The sequence below is a fragment of the Panthera uncia genome, chromosome B4, assembly GCF_023721935.1.
Source record: "Panthera uncia isolate 11264 chromosome B4, Puncia_PCG_1.0, whole genome shotgun sequence".
In the NCBI taxonomy this organism is placed as follows: domain Eukaryota; kingdom Metazoa; phylum Chordata; class Mammalia; order Carnivora; family Felidae; genus Panthera; species Panthera uncia.
The window spans coordinates 42501375-42523945 of NC_064809.1; the positions used below are offsets into that span (position 1 = coordinate 42501375).

At 38.6% G+C, this 22571-nt stretch overlaps 1 pseudogene; it reads left to right on the plus strand.

Annotated features, from left to right (window-relative positions):
* The first annotated feature begins 6091 nt into the window (after window positions 1–6091).
* LOC125919803 (RNA-binding protein 8A-like) lies at window positions 6092–7612 on the plus strand (annotated as a pseudogene).
* The last annotated feature ends 14959 nt before the right edge of the window (window positions 7613–22571 follow it).

Here is a 22571-nt window from a genome sequence, read left to right on the forward strand (position 1 = left end):
CTGCCTATTTATTCACTGGGTTATTTGTTTTTCAGGTGTTGAGTTTGGTAAGTTCTTTATATACTTTGGATGCTAACCATTTATCTGATATTTCATTTGCAAATATCTTTTCCCATTCTTTCAGTTGCCTTTTAGTTTTGTTGATTGTTTCTTTTGCAATGCAGAAGCTTTTTATCCTGATGAGCTCCAAATAGTTCATTTTGCTTTTATTTTCCTTTGGAGACGTGTCAAGAAAGAAGTTGTTGAGGCTGAGGTCAAACAGGTTGTTGCCTGTTTTCTCCATTAGGGTTTTGATGGTTTCCTGTCTCACAGGTCTTTCATCCATTTTGAGTTATTTTTGTGTATGGTGTAAGAAAGGTGTCCAGTTTCATTCTTCTGCATGTTGCTGTCCCAAACTCCCAACACCATTTGCCAAAGAGACTGTCTTTTTTCCATTGGATACTCTCTCCTGCTTTGTCAAAGAGTAGTTGGCCATAACTCTGTGGGTCCATTTCTGGGTTCTCTATTCTATTCCATTGGTCTGTGTGTCTGTTCGTGTGCCAATAGCATACTGTCTTGGTGATTACAGCTTTGTAGTAGAGGCTAAAGTCCAGGATTGTGATGTCTCCCACTTTGGTTTTCTTTTTCAACATAACTTTGGCTATTTGGGGTCTTTTGTCATTCCATGCAAATTTTAGGATTGTTTGTTCTAGCTCTGAGAAGAAGGCTGGTGCAATTTGGATTGGGATTGCATTGAATGTGTAGATTGCTTTGGTAGTATTGACATTTTAACGCTACTTGTGCTTCCAACCCATGAACATGGAATGTTTTTCCATTTCTTTGCGTCTTCTTCAATTTCTTTCATAAGTTTTCTATAGTTTTCAGCATATAGATCTTTTACATCGTTGCTTAGGTTGATTCCTAGGTATCTCATGGTTCTTGGTGCAATTGTAAATGGGATCGATTTCTTGATTGCTCTTTGTGCTGCTTCATTAATTGTGTATAGAAATGCAACTGACTTCTGTACATTGCTTTTGTATCCTTCAACTTTGCTGAATTCATGTATTGGTCCTAGCAGCTTTTTGGTGGAGTCTTTTGGGTTTTCCATGGAGAGTATCATGTCATCTGTGGAAAGTGAAAGTTTGACTTCTTCTTTGCCAAACTGGATGCATTTTATTTCATTTTGTTGTCTGATTGCTGAGGCTAGGACTTTCCAACACTATGTGAAACAAGGGTGGTGACAGTGCACATCCCTGTCATGTCAATAATCTCAGGGAAAAGGTCTCAGTTTTTCCCGATTGAAGATGATATGAGGTGTGGGATTTTCATATATGGCTATTATGATATTAAGGTATGTTCCTTCTATCGCGACTTTTTTTTTTAGTAAGAAAGGATTCTATGTTTTGTCAAATGTGTTTTTTTGCATCTATTGACAGGATCCTATGATTCTTATCCTTTCTTCTATTAAAGTGTTGTATCACATTGATTGATTTGCAAATATGGAACCAGTCCTGCAGCCCAAGAATGAATCCCGCTTGATCATGTGAAAAATTCTTTTATTATGCTGTTGAATTCGATTTGCTAGTATCTTGTTGAGAATTTCTGCATCCATGTTCATCAGTGATATTGGCCTGAAAGTCTCTTTTTTGATGGGGTCTCTATCTGGTTTGGGAATCAAGGTAATGCTGGTTTCATAGAATGAGCCCAGAAGCTTTCCTTCCATTTCTATTTTTGGAAGAGCTCGAGAAGGATAGGTATGAACTCTGCTCTAAATGTCTGGTAGGATTCCCCTGGGAAGCCATCTGGCCCGGGACACTTATTTGTTGGGAGATTTTTGCTCCATCATTCAATTTCTTCACTTGGTCTGTTATGGGTTATGGGTCTGTTCAAATTTTCTATTTCTTGCCATTTGAGTTTTGGGAGTGTGTAGGTGTGTAGGAATTTGTCCATTTTTTCCAGGTTGTCCAGTTTGTTAGCATATAATTTTTCATAGGATTCTCTAATCATTGTTTGTATTTCTGTGGTGTTGGTTGTGATCTCTCCTCTGTCATTCATGATTTTATCTATTTGGGTTCTCTCTCTTTTCCCAGACTTCATAGAAGTCTGGCTAGGGGGTTATCAATTTTGTTTATTTTTTCAAAAAGAAAAACCAGCTGTTACATTCATTGATTTGTTCTAATGGTCTTTTTTATTAATCTATATTGTTTATTTCTGCTCTAATCTTTATTATTTCTCTTCTTCTGCAGCCTTTGGGGTTTCTTTGCTGTTCTGCTGCTAGTTCCGTTAGGTGTGTGGTTAGGTCTTGTATTTGGGATTTTTCTTGTTTCTCGAGCTAGGCCTGGATTGCAATGTATTTTCCTCTGAGGACTGTCTTTGCGGCACCCCAAAGGGTTTGGACTGTTGTGTTCTCATTTCATTTGCTTCCATATATGTTAAAATTTCTTCTTTAATTGGCTTTTGGCCCATTCATTCTTTAGTAAGATGTTCTTTAGTAAGATGCATTACTAGTAAGATGCATTTAGTAAGATGTTCTTCAGTTAGATGTTCTTTAGTAAGATGCATTTGGAGGCTTTCCAAATTTTTCTTGTGATTGGTTTTAAGTTTCATAGCATTATGATCTGGTATGCATGGTATGATCTCAATTCTTTTGTATTTATTGAGAGCTGTTTTGTGATCCAGTTTGTGATCTGTCTTGGAGAATGTTCCATGTGCACTCTAGAGGAACGTGGATTCTGTTTCTTTTCTTTTCTTTTTTTTTTTTTTATTTTAACGTTTATTTATTTTTGAGACAGAGAGAGACAGAGCATGAACAGGGCAGGGTCAGAGAGAGAGGGAGACACAGAATCTGAAACAGGCTCCAGGCTCTGAGCTGTCAGCACAGAGCCTGACGCGGGGCTCGAACTCACGGACCGCGAGACCTGACCTGAGCCGGAGTCGGAAGCTTAACCGACTGAGCCACCCAGGCGCCCCATGATTCTGTTTCTTTTAGATGTAAAGTTCTGAACGTATGTGTCAAGTTTTAGCTCTAATGTCTCATTCAAGGCCATTATTTCTTTATTGATTTTCTGCCTGGATGATCTGTCAGTTTCTGTGAGTGGAGTATTAAAGTACACTGCAATTACCACATTCTTATCTTTAAAATTGCTTATGTTTGTGATTAAGTTCTTTCACATTGGGGACATAAAGATTTATAATTGTTAGCTCTTCTTGATGGATAGACCCTGTAATTACGATATAATGCCCTTCTTTATCTTGTGTTACAGTCTTTAGTTTAAAATCTAGCTTATCTGATATAAGTATGGCTACTCCAGCTTTCTTTGACTTCCAGTAGCATGATAGATTGTTCTCTATCCCCTTACTTTCAATCTGAAGGTGTCCTCAGGTCTAAGATGAGTCTCTAGTAGACAACATATAGATGGATCTTATTTTTTATTTTTTTTAATCCATTCTGATACCCTACGTCTTTTGATTGAAGTGTTTAGTACATTTCCATTCTGAGTGATTATTGAAATATGGATTTAGTGTCATTGTGTTATTTGCAGGTTTCATGCTTGTGGTGATGTCTCTGGTCCTTGGTAGTCTTTGCAGCATTCCACACACCGAGTCCCCCTTAGGATCTCTTGCAAGCTGGTTTAGTGGTCATGAACTCTTTTAGTTTTTGCTTGTCTGGGAAAGCCTTTATCTCTCCTTCTATTCTGAATGACACCCTTGATGGATAAAGGATTCTTGGCTGCATATTTTTTCCTATTCAGCACACTGACTGTTTCCTACCCCTTCCTTCTAGCCTGCCAAATTTCAGTGGACAGGTCTGCTAGTACCTATGTGTCTACCCTTGTAGGTTGAGGCCTGTTTGTCCCTAGCTGTTTTTAGAATTCTCTCTTTATCTTGGTATTTTGCCAGTTTCACTATGATATGCCATGGAGAAGGCCTATTCTTCTTCATCTGAAGGGAGTTCTCTGTGCCTCCTGACTTGGGTGTCTGCTTCCTTCCCCAGATTAGGGAAGTTGTTAGCTATAATTTGATAAGAATTTCCAGTAACCTTTCTGCCCCTTTCTCTCTCTTCTTCTTCTTCTGAAACTCCTATGACACAGAAACTCCTATGATACTCTCTAATTCTCCCCTCGTGGTCTAGTATTTTCTTATCTCTTTTTTTCTCAGCTTCATCATTTTCCATAATTTTATCCTCTCTTTCACTTATTCTCCCCTCTGCCTTCTCCATCCTTGCTGTCACTGCAAGTAGTTTATTTTGCATCTCCTTTGCAGCATTTCTTAATTTGTCGTGACTGTCTCTTAGTGCCTTGATCTCTGTAGCAACACATTCTCTGATGTCTTCTGTGCTTTTTTCAAGCCCAGCTATTAATCTTGTAACTATTATTATACATTCTCGATCAGATATATTGTTCATATCTGTTCTGAGTAATTCTTTTGCTGTCATTTCTTCCTGTAATTTCTTTTGAGGAAAGTTCTTCTGTTTTGCCATTTTGGCTAGTTTTCTGTCCCTTATGTGTTTTAATAGCTTATTATGTGTCTTGCTGCTGTAAGCACTATTATATTAAAAGGGGTCATACACTTCCCAGGGCCTGGCTCTTCAGGAGGTGTTTTTGGAGTATGTTGCATGCTCTCTGCTGTTGTGACTCTGGTTGATTTATCTCCCTATTCATAGTGGTGATTTGGATCTTCCATCAGGTGTGCTTTGATTTGTTCATTGAAGTACCCCGGAAAAAAATTAAAAAGGGGGGGGGGCGCCTGGGTGGCTTGGTCAGTTGAGTGTCCGACTTTGGCTCAGGTCATGATCTCACAGTCCGTGAGTTCGAGCCCCGCGTCGGGCTCTGTGCTGACAGCTCAGAGCCTGGAGCCTGTTTCAGATTCTGTGTCTCCCTCTCTCTCTGCCCCTCCCCTGTTCATGCTCTGTCTCTCTCTGTCTCGAAAATAAATAAAAATGTTAAAAAATAAATAAATAAATAAAAAATAAAAAAAAATAAAAAGGGGGGGGAGGTGGCAGAAAAAGCCTTATCCCCTACAAAGAGAGAAATGACAGGGGTGGGGAAAGAGAGAAGAGGAAAAAACATATTGACCAGGCAGAGAATTAGAAGAACTATATGGCTTAATCCAGAGAGAGAGAAAAATAAAGGAGGAGATACAGAAGTGGTGCAAAAAATAGATCAAAAATGTCTGCTTAAACAAACCACAACTAGAATAGAGAAGGGAAGAAACAAGAGGAAGAAAAGGAAATATATACATATATATGTATATATAAAGAATTGACCGAGAATCAAATCAGAAAATGCAAAACCATTGGACCAATATCTGATGGTGACTTGGAACAAGTGGCTGCACTGGTCTAGAGGAGGGGCCATCTGGCTGGGTCACGGTCAGTCTTTCTCCATTAGATACGCAGGTTACCAGAAGGGGCGTGGTTTGTGTAGGTTGGCCCCGCCTCCACTGTGGACCCTCTGTCCCATTCCCTGAAGCCCCACTTTGTTGGTGATGGGGAGAAAAATCGTGACACCCCCGTCTCTCCTCCCCTGACCGGGTGTCCCAGACCACTCTGTTCAGGCCGTCCTCACAGTGCCTTGTGGGCATGAATCAGGTGGTTTATCCTGCTCCACAGTCTCCCATGCCTCCCAGGTGCTTGGTTGGATTGCAAACCCCAGTGTCTTAAAGGATCCTGATCTGTGTGCCCCTGTTCCAGGGTAGTGCCACTCCACCCAGCAAGCTGACAAAGGGCCTCTGGCTGGTGGGCTGGTGAGTGGCTACATGTTTTTTCCCCATAGCACTTAAGGGAGAGGACTGCTCTGTCCAACTGTACCTCTGAGCTCACTACAGATCCCAGAGCTGGTCCTTCTTCTCCCATAGGCACGCGTACAGGATGGCAGGCCCCAGTTCGGAGAAAGTCCTGCAACCCTGGATCATGTTAGAAATTGGTTCTCTCTCTCTCTCTCTCTCTCTCTCTCTCTCTTTTTTTCCGTTCCCTGTTCCATGATTTTTCTCTTGTCCAAATACAATCCTACACTTCCACAGCCTTTTTTTCTCTTCCTTGTGTCTCTCCACAGAAGGGGATCCCTCCTCTCTGTGCCTACACCACCCATTTTATTTTTCCCAACTTGCAATCATGCACCTATGGACCGCCAAGGTGTTCCCGTGGGCCCCTGGAGATGTTTCTGTCACTCTGTAGCCTGGATGCCCAGAATTCCAAGTCTTCTGGCCTCTATACTGCTGTGTTTGAGGGATGAGGAAACTTCGGGTCCCCCTATTTTTCTACCATGTTGACTCCTCACCTCACGATCTATTTCCCCTTCAGCTGTCTTTTTCTTCCCTGCATCTTGTCAGACACGTCAGGTCCTATGCTTGTCCGAAGGGTGTTTTTGCTTGCATCACACCTTCCTTAAAATTTTTAAGTGAAACTACCATATGACATCTTAACCCCACTTCTGGGGATACATTCAAAAAAATTGAAAGCAGAGGCCCAAAGAGATATTTGCATAATCATGTTCAGAACAACCCTACTCACAATAACCAAGAGTTGGAAGCAACCCATAGAGTCATTGAGAGATGAATGGATAAAGAAAATATGATACATTGACACCTTGAATGGTTAGAATCAAAAAGATAAGAAATAGCAAGTGTTGGTGAGGATGTAGAGGGGAAAAAAAAAGCAAAACCTCATGTGAGATGGGTGGGAAGGTAAATTGGTGCAGCCACTGTGGGAAACTGGGTTTTTTATGGAGGTTCCTCAAAAAATTAAAAACAGAAATACCATACGATCCAGTAATCCTACTACTGGGTATTTACCCAAAGAAAACAGAAGCACTAATTTGAAAAGATACATGCCTTCCTACATTTATAGCAGCATCATTTACAAGACCCAAGATATGGAAGCAACCCAAGAAGTAGCCATAGATAGATGAATGGATAAAGATATTAATTAGCCATAAGAAAGAATGAGGGCTTGCTGTTTTCAACAACATGGATGGTCCTGGAGGGCTGGAGGGTATTATGCTAAGTGAAATGAGTCAGTCAGAGAAAGACAAATACTACCTGATTTCACCCATATGTGGGCCCTAAAAAACAAAACAAAAAAATAAATGAATAAAAAAACACTGTTCAAGAACTGGGTCCTATGAGGCCAGGAGTGAGGATTTCGCCACGGATGAGGACAGTGAGGAAAGCATTCACAAACTGAAAGAAAAGGTGAAGAAATGGAAGGGACATGGCTTTGGCTTCAAAGAAGGGTCTCGAGCACGGACGTGGGAGGATTATGACAGTGTGGAACAGGATGGCCATGAACCTGGACCACAGCACTCTATTGAAAGCTGAATTCTATTTGTCACTGGAGTCCAGGAGGAAGCCACCGGAGAAGACACCCATGACAAATTTGGAGAGTGTGCGGAAATAAAAAAACATCCACCTCAACGTGGACAGGCACACAGGATACCTGAAGGGGTATATTCTAGTTGAGTAAGAAACATTCAAGGAGACCCAGGTTGCTATGGAGGAACTCAGTGGCCAGCATTTTATGGGACAGCATTTATGCGCCACCAGTGTGGACTGGTGTTTTGTTCAAGGTCCACCCAAGGGCAAGGGGAGAGGTGACCGAAGACGCAGCAGGAGTCCAGACTAGAGGCAGCACTGACTGAAACTCTGTTGTCCAGATATTCTCTCCAGAGATTCTATTTGACCATGGAGGCTTGGAGAAATAAGGGTGGGGTGGAACTTGCTGTGTTTATATTTCATCTCTCACTCTGTGTGTTTGGAGGGTTTTTTTTGTTTTTGTTTTGTTTTTGTTTTAGTTATAAATAAATGTCCCATTTTTGTTTCGTAAAAACAAAAGAAACAACAACCACAAAAAAACCCACTCTTAAACACAGAACAAATTGATGGTTGCCAGAGGGAAGATGGGTGGGGGAATGGGTAAAATAGATAAAGGGATTAAGAGGCATAAACTTCTAGTTATAAAATAAAGAGTCATGAAGACAAAAAGTACACCATAGGGGATATAGTCAAGAATATTGTAATAATGTTATATGGTGACCACACTTACCGTGGTTAAGCACCAAGTAATGTAGGAAATCGTTGAATCAATATGTTGTATTCCTGAAATGAATATAACATTGTATGTTAATTACACTTCAATTAAAAGAAAGAAAAAAAGAAAGGACCTCAACATATGGTATATACATGCAATAGAATATTATGCAACCTTGCAAAGGAAGGGCGTTCTGGCACATAGCACAACACCGTATGGTAAATCTTAAGGATGTTATGTTAAGTGAAATAAGCCAGTGTCAAAAAAGACAAATAGTGTATTGGCTCACTTATATGAATTATCTAAAGTAGTAAAGTTCACAGAAACAGCAAGGAGACCACTTGGTTACCCGGGGCTGGAGGTGGGCGGGGGGGGTGGGGGCAGTGGGCAGTACTTTGTTTAATGGGTTTGGAGTTGCAGATTTGCAAGATGAAATGATTCACAATGCAAATATAGTTAACAGACACTACCGAACCATATGCTTAAAAACTGTTAAGAAGGTAAATTTTTGGTGTTATTATCACAATAGAAAAAAAAAAAATTTCTGACCTGGTGTTCAGTAATGAGAAACAGGGGAACAGAGGTGACCTTATCCAAAAATCCTCAAGATGCAAGGACGGTGTTTTCAGTAGAGTGTCTTCCCCCTTCCCTCCCAGAGAATTGGAGAATGGTCGATTGTTGGAGGAATGCAGAGGGGTATTGGAAGGTGAGAGAGAAGTGAAGAGTGCAGCACTATCACCCCACTCACGTTCCCCTCATTTAACAATGACACATGGACCTGTACGCACCATTCACTAGCTTTTTTCAGATACGGAAATGTGAACAAAATGATTCCTGCCGGATTCAAACAGTTAAACCTATTGCCTTTTGAGAATGTTTTAAGATATTAAGAGCGTTAGGCATGGTTTCAGAGAACTGAGAGAAATAAATGCTAACCACTAAACAACTTATCAGTTGGCTGTGGGTTGTCATCGCTTTGCTTTGCTTTCTCGCTCATTCCTGTCCGGCTGCCCTGCTTAAGTAGCAATTTTGTTCTTGTTGTTGTGTAAGTCTCAGGACTTCAGTGTTCCATGAAAACAGGTACACTTGGTGCCTTCTTCTGTGTGCCTGCAGAGTTTGCATGCAAAGCACATTTATAATTTATTTGCAATATGGTAGTATCTATGTTTTGTCTGTTAGATTGAAATTTTCCCTTGAACCATGACTGTTTTGTAATGCCAGAGGATAACTACATGCGTACATACTGAAGGGATGAATGAATGCATGATGCACTTGTTGTGATTGTCCTGTGCTGTGTATTTGCAGTGGGGATTAGATGCATAACACTGCCCATATTGGTTGCTAGGGCTGCACTAAAAAGGTGCCACAGACCGGAAGGCTTAGTTATGGCAGCTGGATGTCCAAGATCAAGATGTCAGCAGGGTTCATTTCTTCTAAGGCCGCTCTCCTTGGGTTGGAAACGGCTGTCTTTTCTCCATTTCTTCACGTGATCTCCTCTCTGCATCTATGTCCTAATCTCCTCTATTGACAACAACACCAGTCATATTGGAAACAGGCTCACCCTAAAAGCCTCATTTTAACTTAATTATTTCTTTAAAGACCATTTTTCCAAACAGTCACAACTGGGGCGCTAGGGCTAGGATTTGAATATATGGATATTTTGGCAGGGAGGGGAGTATAGTTCAGCTCATAAAATATCCTAATAAGTTTTGCACTTTTAAATCAGAGTAATGGTTATATTTGACTGTAGATGGTTTGTGTGTGTGTGTGTGACTAAACTTGGAATTATTAATATAAGCTGATCATCCTGCAAAAATTAAAGATATCTAAACACCAACTGAACCTACTGATTAACCCAAGGCAAAATACAAACTCTTCCAAATTGTTCATGCACTGTCTATAGCTCGTTTCATAAGGAGTTACGCCAATGCTGAGAATGTTTTCAACATTATAATGAAATAATGATACTGCACACAAATGATTTCTGTTCGAGGTTCAGAAATTTCCACTGCGAACAAAATTAGGCCAGTTGCCTTGATGCACAGGAAATACGTACCACAAATATCTTCCTAGAAACATTTACACATTTTACCCTTCAAAAAAATGTTTGTTTATTTTTGAGAGAGTGAGAGTGCATGCGCAGAGAGGGGCAGAGAGAGAGGGGGACAGAGGATTTGAAGCAGGCTCTGTGCTGATCCAGACAGACCAATGTGGGGCTCAAACTCAAGAGCTGTGAGATCATGACCTGAGCCAAAGTCAGACGCTTAACTGACTAGGGCCACTCAGGTGCCCTGAAACATTTACGTTGTTTTTTTTTTTTATTTAGTTTTTTAATGTTTATTTAATTTTGAGAGAGAGAATGAGAGAGAGACAGAGCAGGAGCAGGGGAGGAGGAGAGAGAGAGGGAGACACAAAATCTGAAGCAGGCTCCAGGCTCCAGTTGTCAGCACAGAGCCCGAAGTGGGGCTCGAACCAATAAACTGTGGGATCATGACCTGAGCCGAAGTCGGACGCTTAACTGACTGAGCCACCCAGGCGCTGCCCATTCACTTTATTTATTTATTTATTTACTTACTTACTTATTTATTTATTTAAATATAATTGGTTGTCAGGTTAGCTAACCTACAGTGTATACAGTGTGCTCTTGACTTTGGGAGTAGATTCCCATGATTCATTGCTTACATACAACATCCAGTGCTCATCCCGACAAGTGCCCTCCTCAATGCCCATCACCCATTTTTCCCCTCCCCTGCACCCCGCCCAAAAAAAAAGTCAGTTTGTTCTCTGTATTTAAGAGACTCTTATGGGTTTGCTTCCTTCTCTGTTTGAAACTATTTCTTCCCCTTCCCTTCCTCCATTGTCTTCTGTTAAGTTTCTGAGGTTCCACATATGAGTGGAAACATATGATATTTGTCTTTTTCTGACTGACTTATTTCACTTACCATAATAGGCTCCAGTTCCATCCACATTGTTGCAAATGGCAGGATTTCATTCTTTCTCACAGCCAAATTGTATCCCATTGTATATATATACCACATCTTCATTATGCATTCATCAGTTGAAGGACATTTGGGTTCTTTCCATGATTTGGCTGTTGTTGAAAGTGCTGCTATAAACAATGGGGTACATGTGCCTCTATGCATTGGCACTCCTGTATCCCTTGGGTAAATTCCTAGCAGTGCTCTTGCTGGGTCATAGGGTAATTCTATTTTTGAATTTTTGAGGAACCTCTACCTTGTTTTCCAGAGTGGCTGCACCAGTTTGCATTCCCACCAACAGTGCAAGAGGGTTTCCGTTTCTTCACATCCTTGCCAACATCTGTTGTTTCCTGAGTTGATAATTTCAGCCACTCTGACCAGTGTGAAGTGGTATCTCAATGTGGTTTTGGTTTGTATTTCCTTGATGATGAGTGATGTTGAGCATCTTTTCATGTGTCTGTTGGCCACCTGGATATTTTCTTTGGAAAATGTCTATTCATGTCTTTTGCTCATTTTGTCACTGGGTTATTTGTTTTTCAGGTGTTGAGTTTGGTAAGTTCTTTATATACTTTGGATGCTAACCCTTTATCTGATCTTTCATTTGCAAATATCATCTCCCATTTCATTGGTTGCCTTTTAGTTTTGTTGATAGTTTCTTTTGCAATGCAGAAGTTTTTAATCTTGATGAGGTCCCAATAGCTCATTTTTGCTTTTACTTCCCTTGCCTTTGGAGATGTGTCAAGTAAGACGTTGCTGTGGCTGAGGTCAAACAGGTTGTTGCCTGTTTTCTCCACTAGGGTTTTGATGGTTTCCTGTATCACAGTTAGGTCTTTCATCCATTTTGAGTTATTTTTGTGTGTGGTGTAAGAAAGATGTCCAGTTTCATTCTTCTGCATGTTGCTGTCCCAACCTCCCAACACCATTTGCCAAAGAGACTGTCCTTTTTCCATTGGATACTCTCTCCTGCTTTGTCAAAGAGTAGTTGGCCATACCTCTGTGGGTCCATTTCTGGGTTCTCTATTCTATTCCATTGGTCTGTGTGTCTGTTCGTGTGCCAATAGCATACTGTCTTGGTGATTACAGCTTTGTAGTAGAGGCTAAAGTCCAGGATTGTGATGCCTCCCACTTTGGTTTTCTTTTTCAACATAACTTTGGCTATTTGGGGTCTTTTGTCATTCCATGCAAATTTTAGGATTGTTTGTTCTAGCTCTGAGAAGAAGGCTAGTGCAATTTGGATTGGGATTGCATTGAATGTGTAGATTGCTTTGGTAGTATTGACATTTTAACACTATCTGTGCTTCCAACCCATGAGCAGGGAATGTTTTTCCATTTCTTTGCATCTTCTTCAATTTCTTTCATAAGTTTTCTATAGTTTTCAGCATATAGATCTTTTACATTGTTGCTTAGGCTTATTCCTAGGTATCTCATGGTTCTTGGTGCAATTGTAAATGGGATCGATTTCTTGATTGCTCTTTGTGCTGCTTCATTAATTGTGTATAGAAATGCAACTGACTTCTGTACATTGCTTTTGTATCCTTCAACTTTGCTGAATTCATGTATCGGTCCTAGCAGCTTTTTGGTGGAGTCTTTTGGGTTTTCCATGGAGAGTATCATGTCATCTGTGGAAAGTGAAAGTTTGACTTCTTCTTTGCCAAATTGGATGCGTTTTATTTCATTTCGTTGTCTGATTGCTGAGGCTAGGACTTTCCAACACTATGTGAAACAAGGGTGGTGACAGTGCACATCCCTGTCGTGTTCCTAATCTCAGGGAAAAGGTCTCAGTTTTTCCCATTTGAAGATGATATGAGCTGTGGGCTTTTCATATATGGCTATTATGATATTAAGGTATGTTCCTTCTATCGCGACTTTTTTTTTAGTAAGAAAGGATTCTATGTTTTGTCAAATGCTTTTTTTTGCATCTATTGACAGGATCCTATGGTTCTTATCCTCTCTTCTATTAAAGTGTTGTATCGCATTGATTGATTTGCAAATATGGAACCAGTCCTGCAGCCCAAGAATGAATCCCGCTTGATCATGTGAAAAATTCTTTTATTATGCTGTTGAATTCGATTTGCTAGTATCTTGTTGAGAATTTCTGCATCAATGTTCATCAGTGATATTGGCCTGTAAGTCTCATTTTTGATGGGGTCTCTATCTGGTTTGGGAATCAAGGTAATGCTGGTTTCATAGAATGAGCCCAGAAGCTTTCCTTCCATTTCTATTTTTGGAAGAGCTCGAGAAAGATAGGTATGAACTCTGCTTTAAATGTCTGGTAGGATTCCCCTGGGAAGCCATCTGGCTCGGGACTCTTATTTGTTGGGAGATTTTTGCTCCGTCATTCAATTTCTTCACTTGGTCTGTTATGGCTTATGGGTCTGTTCAAATTTTCTATTTCTTGCCATTTGAGTTTTGGGAGTGTGTAGGTGTGTAGGAATTTGTCCATTTTTTCCAGGTTGTCCAGTTTGTTGGCATATAATTTTTCATAGGATTCTCTAATCATTGTTTGTATTTCTGTGGTGTTGGTTGTGATCTCTCCTCTGTCATTCATGATTTTATCTGTTTGGGTTCTCTCTCTTTTCCCAGACTTGAGAGATGTCTGGCTAGTGGGTTATCAATTTTGTTTATTTTTTCAAAAAGAAAAACCAGCTGTTACATTCATTGATTTGTTCTAATGGTCTTTTTTTATTAATCTATATTGTTTATTTCTGCTCTAATCTTTATTATTTCTCTTCTTCTGCAGGCTTTGCGGTTTCTTTGCTGTTCTGCTGCTAGTTCCGTTAGGTGTGTGGTTAGGTTTTGTATTTGGGATTTTTCTTGTTTCCTGAGCTAGGCCTGGATTGCAATGTATTTTCTTTTGATGACTGTCTTTGCTGCATCCCAGAGTTTGGACTGTCGTGTTTTCATTTCATTTGCTTCCATATATTTTAAATTTTCTTCTTTAATTGCCTGGTTGACTCATTCATTCTTTAGTAAGATGTTCCTTAGCCTCCATGCATTTGGAGGCCTTCCAAATTTTTCCTTGTGACTGGTTTCAAGTTTCATAGCATTATGATCTGGTATGCAGACTCCTTTATCCAGCAAGGCTGTTATTCAGAATAGAAGGAGAGATAAGACTTTCCCAGACAAACAAAAACTAAAGGATAAGCCAGCCCTACAAGAGATTCTACAGGGGGCTCTGTGAGTGGAACACTGCAAAGACTACAAAGGACCAGAGACATCATCACATGCATGAAACCTACAGATAACACAAGGACACTAAATCCATAGCTTTCAATAATTACTCTGAATTTAAATGGATTACCAAATTCTCAAAGTCTTTTTAAAAAATATTTATTTATTTTGAGAGAGACAGAGAGAGAGAACAGGGAAGGGACAGAGGGAGAGCAAGAGAGAGAATCTCAAACAGGCTCCGTTCTGTCAGTGCAGAGCTGGATGCAGGTCTCGAACTCACCAACCATGAGATCATGACCTGAGCCAAAATCAAGATGGATGCTTAACTGCCTGAACCACCCAGGCACCCCACAAATTCTTTCTTTTATAAAGTTATATGATCCCCTTGTCATGTGAATCCTTCTATTGGTATTTGGTCCATATTCATGAAGCATTTACTATGTTATGCTTCATGTTATTTGCTTGGAGGGTTATATAAGTAAAATTTAAATATAAAATACAAATACACAATACAAAGTTAGCAACAGCAAATGTTAAGCACAATTTAGGTTTTCAAAAAAAAAAAAAGAAAGAAAAGCGTTGGGTAAATTTGCAGCTGATGTTGGGTGGGTGGTTGTGGTATAGGAAATGGTGGTGAAAGTAAGAGAATTTATCTGAAGAAAAAAAGTCTTAAAACAAAAGAGCCTTGGGTTTTGAACATGATGCAATGTAAAAAAATACATAAAATGGTTTTCTGTGTTATTTATTAATAAATATTTATGGTAAATGCATAAAAAACATGCCTGCAAATTATCTGCACCAACCTCAGTTTAGATGGTAACTTTGGGAGAAAGAAAAGGAAAAACAAATCGCTTTAGCGGTATCTGTAAATTTTGTTCAGTTTTTAACTTGACGCAAGTGAACTGTGTGCAAAAGTGTTGATTTCTTACATATGCGAGGCATTATTTTATTGAATCACTAATTTATTTAATTTTTTTACTATAAATCCCAAACAGGTATTGGCCATATTTTTATTTTCAATATCATTAGTCATTTTGCTTACATGCATTTCATAATCAGCAATTTTTGTTTTATACAAGCAGCGACTTCAACGGATGCTTTATCCCATTTATTTTTGTTGATGTAACAGCTTACCCATAATTTCATCTCCTTATTTTGTGTGTGTATTTGTGCATATGTGTTTTATGATTATTTTTTGCTATATGATCTATGTTTTTTTTTTGTTTGCCTAGGACATAGCTGCACATCTTTTGGAAATTTGAAAGTTTTATAATGTTATTAAGGTCTTTAGTGGTAATATTGCATCTATTTATTTTATTTATTTTGTTAAAAGTTTACGTTGCTTTTATTCTGAGGGAGCTGAGTATCTGCTCAATGCTTTAGAGCCATTTGTAGATCCTTCTGGTAAATGTTCTGTTTTGGTCATTTGAATATTTCTATATTGAATTACTAGAGGTTTCCTTAGTGAATATTTAAGGCTCTTAATATATTAAAGAAATGAACCCATTTAACCCAGATTGATATGTAACAGTTATTCTGTTTGTACTCAAACAGTTAAGGGACATGATAATGTGGGTGTCCATTTTTTCCCCATACCATTCATTGAACAGAATATTGTTTCCCCATTGCATCTTCTTGGCTACCTCACTTTGTTCAAGCTCTTCTAATTTATAACTTTTATATCAGGAATCAAGGAATGGGTCAAATCTTCCTGCCACCTGCTTTTTTATAGCCAGCAAACTGGAAACATTTTTTATTTTTACCTTTTTCATTGCTGAAAAAAATTTTTAAAGAATGTTTCGTGGTATATGACTTTCATACTTAATTCACATTTAAATATCTGGAAATAAAGAGCTTTTTATTTGAGTTTTTTTTTAATTGAGATAAGATCAACATATAACACTGTGTAAGTTTAAAGCGTAAAACATGCTGATTTGATACATTTATATATTGCAATATGATTACCTCATAGCATTTCTGACATATCATATGATTATTATTACTTTTGTATAGTGAGAATTTTTAAGATTTAGTCTCTTAACAGCTTTAAACTACATAATACAGCATTAGCTATAAGTGCTATGCTGTGCTTTGATCTCCATAGTGAATTCATTTTCTAACTGCAGGTTTGAAACCCAATTTCCTGAAACCCAGCCCTTGATAACCACCATTCTATTCTCTGTTTCTACAAGTTTGACTTCTTTAGATTCCACATAGGGATTGCTATCATATAGTATTTGTCTTTCTGTGTGATTTACCTTACTTATCATAAGGTCCATCCATGCTGTCGCAAGGGGCAGGATTTCCTTCTTTCTCCTGGCCGACTAATAAATCCCATCTTAAATACTTACCACATCTTCTGTATCCATTCATCCATTGATGGACATTTAGGTTATTTCCATAGCTTGGCTTTTGTGAATAAGGCTGCAATAAACATGGGCCTGCAGCTATCTTGTCTTTTTTCTCCCCACTTTTCTTGAGATATAATGGGTATATAACATTGTATTACTTTAGGTATCCAACATAATGAGTTCATAAATGTATCTATTTTGAAATGATTACCATGATGGATCTAGTTAACGTATATCACCTCATGTGGTTGTAACTTTTGTTCTGTGGTTAAATCTTTTACCTTAGCAACTGTCAAATGTATATTATTGTTAACTGTAGTCACCGTGCTGTGCATTATATATCCAGAACCTACTTATTTTGTATCTGTTAGTTTGTATCTTTTTGACCACCTTCCCTGTTTCTCTCAACCCACATTTCCTGCCTCTGGCAACCACCAGTATATTACCTGTTTCTATGAATTCAGTTTTTTTAGACTCTACATATAAGTAATATCATGCAGTATTTGTCTTTCACTGTTTGACTTAACTCCTTTGCATACTGCCCTTAAGTTTCATTCATGTTGTCACAAATGGTAGGATTTCCGTATTTTCGTGGCTGAATAATATATTCCATTAGGTAGGTAGATAGATGGATAGAGAGGTAGATAGATAGATAGATAGATGGTTAGATAGGTAATAGTTGGATAGATAAATGATAGATAGATAGATCTACCTGTCTATATAATATCATTTATAATATCTGTCTACTTCATATTTCTTTACCCATTCATCTGTTGATGGACAGTTAGTTTGTTTCTATACCATGGCTATTGTGAATAATGCTACAGTGAACATTGGAGTGCAGATATCTCTTCAACATAATGATTTTGGGGTGCCTGGGTGGCTCAGTCAGTTGAGCTTCCGACTTCAGCTTAGGTCATGATCTCATGGTTCTTGGGTTCGGGCCCCTTATCAGGCTGTGTTGACCACTTGTTCAGAGCCTGGAGGCTGCTTCAGATTCTGTGTCTGCTTCTCTCTCTGCCCCTCCCCTGCTCACGCTCTGTCTCACTCTGTCTCTTAAAAATAAATAAATGTAAAAAAAAAAAATTAAAAATTAAAGATAATGATTTCTTTTCCTTGGATATATAACTCAAAATGGGATTCCTGGATCATATGGTAGTTCTATCTTTAATTGTTTGAGGAACCTCCATACTGTTTTCCATACTGGCTAAACCATTAGTTTACATTTCCAACAATAGGGCACAAGTGTTCCCTTTTCTCCACATCCTCACTAAAACTTGTTATTTCTTGGCCTTTTGACGGTATCCATTCTAACAGGTCTGAGGCGATATCTTATTGTAGTTTTCATTTGCATTACTCTGATGATTAGTGACATTGAATATCTTTTCACTGACCTGTTGGCCATGTGTATGTCTTCTTTGGAAAAAAAAAAAATTCTATCCAGATCCTCTCCCCATTTTGTTTGCTTGTTTTCATTTTGTATTGAGTTGTATGAGTTTTTTTTTAAATATATTTTGAATACTAACCCCTTATCAGCTAGATGGTTTACAAATATTTTCTGTAGTTCTATAGGTTGCTTTTCATTTTGTTGATCATTACTTTTGCTCTATAGGAACTTTTGATAGCACCAAGCCCCATTCAGGGCTTGAACCCATGAACCATGAGATCATGATCCAAGCTGAAGTTGGATGCTCAACCGACTTGAGCCACCCAGGTGCTCCTGTACAGGAACTTTTTAATTTGCTGTAGTCTTGCTTGTTGATTTCTCTTTGGTTGCTCGTGCTTTTGGTGTCATATCCAAAATACTATTTTGAAGACCAATGTAAAGGAGATTCTTCCCTATGTTTTCTTTTAGATGTTTTATAGTTAGGGGTCTTATGTTTAAGCCCTTTATCCATTTTTAGTTAACTGTTGAGAGGTATAAGTGTTTACCTAATTTTATTTCCTGCATGTGGGTATCCATTTTCTCCCCATACTATTCATTGAACAGAATATTGTTTCCCCACTGCATCTTCTTGGCTACCTTGTCAAATATTGGTAGACATTATTGGAGGGTTATTTCTGAGCCTCCATTCTGTTCCATTGGTCTATGTCTCCATATTATGCTGGTAGCACGTCATTTTGATTATTATTGCATTACAGTATACTTTTAAATAAGAAATGTGATACCTCCAGTTTTGTTCTTTCTGAAGATTACTTTGGCTATTTGGCTAGCCATACAAATTCTAGGATTTTTTTTTCTGTTTCTTTGGAAAATGCCCCTTGGAATTTTAATAGGGATTGCATAGAATTTATAGGTGACTTTGGGTATTATGGACATTTTGACAATATTAATTCTTTCAATCCATGAACACGGGATATCTTTCCATTTGTTTGTGGCTTCTTCAATTTGTTTCATTAAAGTCTTGTAGTTTTCATTGGGCAGGTCTTTTATTTTTTGGTTAAATTTATTCCTAAGTACTTTATGTTTTCGATGTTATTATACATGGGATTGTTTTCCTGATTTCTTTTTCACACATTTCATTGTTGGTAGATAGAAATGCAACTAATTTCTTTATGTTAATTTTATATCCTATGACTTTACTGAATTTGTTGATCAGTTCCAACAGTTTTTTCGGTTGAGTCTTTAGGATTTTCTGTATATAATAAGATCATATGATCTGCAAATAGAGACAGTTTTGCTTTTCCCTTTCTGTTGTGGATACTTTTTATTTCTTTATCTTACCTGATTGCTCTAGCCAGTACTTGTGGTACTATGTTGAGTGAGTGGTGAGAATGACACCCTTGTATTCTTTCTGATCTTAGAGGAAAAGCTTTTAACCTTTCACCATAGACTATGATGCTAGCTCTGGGATTGCTGCATATGGCCTTTATTATATTGAGATACCTTCTTTCTATGCCCAATTGTTGAGTCTTTTTATGGAATGATGTTGTATTGTGTCAAATGCTTTTTCTGCCTCTATTGAGATGATCATATAATTTTTAAAATTATTATATTAGTGTGGGGTATCACATTTATTGATTTACTTATGTTAGACCATTCTTGCATCTCAGGAATAAATCCCACTTGATCATGCCATGGGATCCTTTTCATGTGCTGTTGATCATGTTTTGCTAATATTTTGTTGAGAGCATTTGTATCTATATTCATCAGGGATGTTGGTCAGTTTTCATCAGGGTAATGCTGGATTTGTGAAGAGAATTTGGGAGTAGTCTCTCCTGACCAATTTTTAAAAAAAAGTTTGAGAAAGATTGGTATTAATTCTTCTTTACTTTTTTTTTAACGTTTATTTATTTTTGAGAGAGAGAGAGACAGAGTGTGAGCAGGGGAGGGACAGAGAGAGAAGGAGGCACAGAATCGGAAGCAGGCTCCGAGATGTCAGCACAGAACCCAACGCGGGGCTCGAACTCACAGACTGTGAGATCATGACCCGAGCTGAAGTCAGACGCGCAACCGACTGAGCCACTCAGGCATCCCGGTATTAACTTTTTTTTAAATGTTTGGTAGAATTCACCAGTGCGATCATCTGGTCTTCGGCTTTCCTGTGTTGGGAAGATTTTGATTCCTGATATTCTCTTTACTTGCTATTGGTCTGTTCAGACATTCTATTTTTTTGTGCTTCATTTCTGGTAGAAAGGAATTTATCCATTTCTTCCTTGTTATCCAGCTTGCTAGCATATAATTGTTCATAGTAGTCTTTTAGGATTCTTGTATTTCTGTGCTATCAGAAGCTGAAGTGAATCTCGTACAGCATATTGTTGGGTCGTCTTTTTTTTTTTTTTTTTTCCATCTAGCCACTCTGTATCTTTTAATTGGAGAATGAAATCCATTTATTTTTAAAGTAAATATTGATATGTTAGGACTTCATAATGCCATCTTATTAACTGCTTTCTATTTTGTAGTTCCAAAATATTTTGTTCTTCTTTTTTCTCACCTGCTGCTTACCTTGGTGAAATGGTGATTTTCTATGGCAGCATGCTCTGATTTCCTTCTCTTTGTTTTTTGTGAATCTACTATAGTTTGTTTTTTGTTTTTTGTTTTTTTTTTTTGCTTTGTAGTTACTATGAGACTTAAATAAAATGTCTTACAGATATAATAGTCCATCTTATGCTGATAGCAACTTAACTTAGATTGCATACAGAAACTCAACCCTTTCAGCTCTCCTTTTTTGTTTTTAATGTCACAATTTGCCTCTTTTTACATTTTGTATTTAAGTAAGTATAGTAGCTCTAATTGATTTTAATACTCTTTTGCTTTGACTTTTGTAATGTAGTTAAGTGATTAACACACTATCATGTTACAGAATTGAAGTTTTCTGAATCTGATTACACATTTACCTTTACCAGTGAGTTGTATAACTTAGTATATTTTCATGGTACTAATTAGCATCTTTTCATTTTCAGTTTGAAGAACTCCTTTCAGCATTTTTTATGAGGTAGTTTTAATGGTGATGAACTGCCTTAGTTTTTGTTTGCCTAAAAAATCTCGATTTCTCCATTTCTAAAGGACAGTTTAGCCAGCTTGTGTATTCTTGGTTGGCAACTTTTTTTTTCAGCACTTTGTTTGTTTTTTTAACTGTTTATTTATTGAGAGAGAGAGAGAGCACAAGCAGGGGAGGGGCAGAGAGAGATCGAGAGAGAGAATCCCCAGCCCACTGCATGCTCACCATGGAGCCCAACACGGGGCTCAATCTCACGAACCATGGGGATCATGACCTGAGCCAAAATCAAGAGTCCGGGGCTTAAGGGACTGAGCCACCCAGGCGCTCCTAGTTTGGCAAAATTCTTAAATTTGTATATCTTCTTTTCACCTTATAACAAACAGAGCAAGCTGGCTTTGGTAACCTTTCTTTTCTTTTCCTGAAGGTGGTGCTACAGCTGAAGCTTGTGTTTCCTCCCTTGCGTCAAACTCTGGCTTGTTTTCTGCACATCCTCTCTTTGTCTATTTAGCTGCCTCTTGCTTCCACCCTGGGAAGTGCACACACAATGCCAGTCACGGAGTGGGATGAAGTGTGAGTTTGGTACTTAGGGCCAGCTCGGGGAGTGCCCAGGTGAGGTTTTCCCAGCTCTTGGCCAGATGTCCTGCTGGAGCCTCGAAGGCAATTGGCAAGATCAGTGTCACTTTAAGATCAGTGTCTCTGATATTCTCATCTCCCTCTCTCCCAATCTCCCTTCTCGGACTCACAGAATTCGTACGTTTATGCTCTGGGTTGTGTGGGAGAGAAGGCCTTCTCTAGCAGTGTCCTGCATAAATTGGGTAAGCCAGGCGCTCACTTGGTCTTCCTTTTTTTCTCATGGGAGGAATACCAGCTTTCTTTTTTTTCTCTAAAGTGTGCCACCTTCTGGGAGGAATAATGCTTGCAAAGTTCCTCCCACCCACTCCAAGGCATCCAAACTCTTCTGGGTTGTTTTTTGTTTTTTCGCACTGGAACTTTTCCTCCATAAACCTGAACTTTCACGAAGGCACTCTTGTCTGTAAATGTCTGCCCAAGTCTGTGTTTTCCAGGCACCACGACCAAAAGGGATTGGATCTGGTTCACAGGATCCTGCTGGTTCCACTGGGGTCTATCTGCCTATTATCCTGTTCACAGGTGAGTAAGGCTTCTCCTAAATCCCTTGGCATGTGGTGCTAGGTAACACAGGCCCCCACGGAAGCACTTTCGTTCCTGGATAGATGCCCAATTTTAGATGTTGAGAGAGGGCAAATGAGGAATGTCTTACGCTGCTATGATGTTGCTCTGTAACTTTTATGATTTAAATTGATTTTCTTAATTTCATATTTGTTGGCTGACCAAACGTCTATCCCACGAATTTCTACCTTTGCCAGAAGAAGAATTTAGCCACATTTACAATATATATTATCTATCTATCTATCTATCTATCATCTATATATATTTAGGTCACGATAATTTCAATTGTAGCTCAGCCTTAGTTCTTACTTCATCATACATAGTGTTGATATTCGTTATACAGCACCTACTTTAAACTTCATATTAAATACAGTCATTAACCCCAGTGAACAATTTGCATTTCCAGTCATTTCATACGACGTCTTTATCCTTTCTG